The sequence below is a fragment of the Ceratotherium simum genome, unplaced genomic scaffold (assembly GCF_057802395.1).
Source record: "Ceratotherium simum simum isolate JZ-2026a unplaced genomic scaffold, ASM5780239v1 HiC_scaffold_43, whole genome shotgun sequence".
Classification (NCBI taxonomy): domain Eukaryota; kingdom Metazoa; phylum Chordata; class Mammalia; order Perissodactyla; family Rhinocerotidae; genus Ceratotherium; species Ceratotherium simum.
In genome coordinates, this window is record NW_028261259.1 from 87,284 (window position 1) to 90,007 (window position 2,724).

Consider the following 2,724-nt stretch of genomic DNA (forward strand, 5'->3'; position numbering starts at 1 on the left):
TTCATTACTCCAGCTTACTTTCCAGTCTTACAGCACTGAGTAAAGAAAATAGCAATTGGTTTAAATATTATGACTAGTAAAAGAATTCCAAGAAGTAATAGAAATAAGAATTACAATCCAGATCGAAAAAGGAAACCAATACCAGAAAGGAGCCAACCAAACAACTCAAGACCGGCCACAGGATCGCTTAAGGCATTCACCTGCTTTTTCATGTGCTTTAGCTGATATGACACATTGGAAAACTCATCAGGTATAAAAACACAGCATTCAGTTTGAATGATTGCACATGTACCACCTTGGGAGGTAGTTAAAATATCTAAAGGCCACTCTATTTTGAAGGACAATCTTTTTTATTAAAGACATATTTAGTATTTAATAAGGCAATTCCTGCTTGACTGTCATTAAGGGTTTCTGTATGTGATATGACATCCTTCAGCCCTAAAAAATGAACAAATATAGCTAGCTGCTCAGTGGTCATAGCAGGGGAACACTGAATGAGCCCGTCTGGCCCTAAGGAGAGGAAAGTTAGCAGCAGATGTCACTGTGAATCCTTCCCTGCATTTAAGGGAAGCTTGGGGTGCAGTGTTTTAGCCATCCGGCCAGTAATCAAGGTGAGAGATTTGTTCCATATAACCATTAAGTTATATTAGGGCCCACCTGATAAATGCCTGGACTTTAAGTCCAGTCAGCTCCAAATCAATCACTTTCAGAATATGATAGTATTCTGAAAATCTTAAATGTAACAATTACAAAATAGGTATACAGTTTAAGTATAACAAAGATTTAAATGAGTGGGTTTAAGGTTGGGAATACAGGCCTGGTCTGGAGTCTTGGGACAGCTGTCTACAACAGATGTTGTCTTCTTCTCATCCTGGTTTGGAGATATTCATATTGTCCAGTTGAAGTCAGGTTTCAGAAATAGGAACTGAAACCCACTCATGTGGAAAAGCCTCTTTTTAATTCGGGAAATGTGAATCCATGTCTTTGTCTTTTGTCTATGTCTTTTGATTCTGCAGTGCATGAATTCGTTAAAAGAACCTGTTATGGTCTTTCCCAATAGAGCTGTAAAGAGTCTTTTATTTGATGTCTCTTCTGATAAATAAATTTTCCAGGTTATAATCCTTAAGGTCTGGGAACTCTCTGTAAAAAGAATCAGCTACCAACTTCTCATATATATATATAGGGGTGTGTGTGTGTGTGTGTGTGTGTGTGTGTGTCTCAATCAGTCCTTGACAATAATTAAGATATTTTCTTTAAGCAAAGTTGATTCATACATTCTTTATCTAATTGCATAGACTGTCCAGTTATTATCTCAAAAGGAGGCAGCTGATATTTACCAAAGTGCGTAGATCTAAGATTTCGGCCATGAGATTAAATGTTCCTGAAAGCTTTGCCAATTCAGTTTTGATTGTGCTGTTAGTTCTTTCCACCAATCCTGAGGATTGGGGATGGTAAGCACAGTGGAAATGTTGCATCATTGGCCAAATATTACAAATAGATTTAATTATTTGTCTTAAACCTAGTCTTAAACCTTGAGAACAGCTCAAACAAACTCTGGACTGTCTACTTAAACTAAGGAGGGTTTCAGGAGAACTCACCAGGGTCACCTGAAGAATGCAGTGATCTAGGGGGCATAATGGGCCCCTATTGGTACAGAATGCCAGTTCAGTGTAGATTCCAGGTGGTCTCTGGCGGGTTTCTCTGAAATACTGCCATGATTACACCAAGAAATGTCTACAAAATAATCCATAATCAATCTATAAATCAAAATTGGGGTGAGTTTATTATGAGCCAATTTTTGAGGGCCATGGCCAGGGCCTTTCTTACCTAAGGAAGGAAGGGCACCAAAGAAGTGGAGTGTATAGAGTGGTTATATACCGTCAAAGAGCATGTATCACATAGGATTGTAATGTCCCTTTTACAGTAGCGACAAGATCGCCCTGTCAGATTGTCCTGCCAGAATAGCTATTGATAGACACAGTCGGGGCAGGTCTGCTGTCTCTATGGGCTTGGCTGGTGTCAGGTCTGTTGTCTCGAGCTGGGTTGTCACAGGGTGACTGCAGCAACCAAATCCTAGCTTGAGAGAAATGCTCATGCTTAAGAAAATGCCAATGAGGGGGAAGTTGCATCCTTATATTAAGGGCATTGACTCTTCTCTTTGGGACATGGAAAAGCAGATACACAATGCAGGCGACAGGCCCTTTTGGAAAAACAAACTCTAGCCGAATTAGTTTTACTCCAAATGGCTTCCTCATGTGCTCCAGTATATTCTATTGCTTGCCATTTATTTATCAGTTCCTTGGTACTCATTGCATGTCTGTTATGTATACAGAATATGTAATATCCTGGGGAAAACAAGGATTATAGGATATAGTGGTTGGGGGTAAGGAGTTTATAACCCTACTTGGAAAATAACTACATTTCTGAAATGCTAAACAGAAATACAGCAGAGAAAAAGACATACCTCGATGGTCGAGGAAATGCTACAGCAAAGTTATTAATTAAATGCAAAACTTAGCGACAATCAGCACAAATGCCAAAAAAGCTCTGGCGACTCAAGTTTGCTCAGCTAGCTTCTCAAAATAAAGCAAAGATTCAGCACTGGTTCTGGAGAAATCTTGATGTGGACATATGGTGATGACTTCAAATTCCTCTGAAGAGGATTTTTTAAACACAGGAAATAATGTGTGATTATTCTAACTAAATGTAGATTTTTAAAAAATC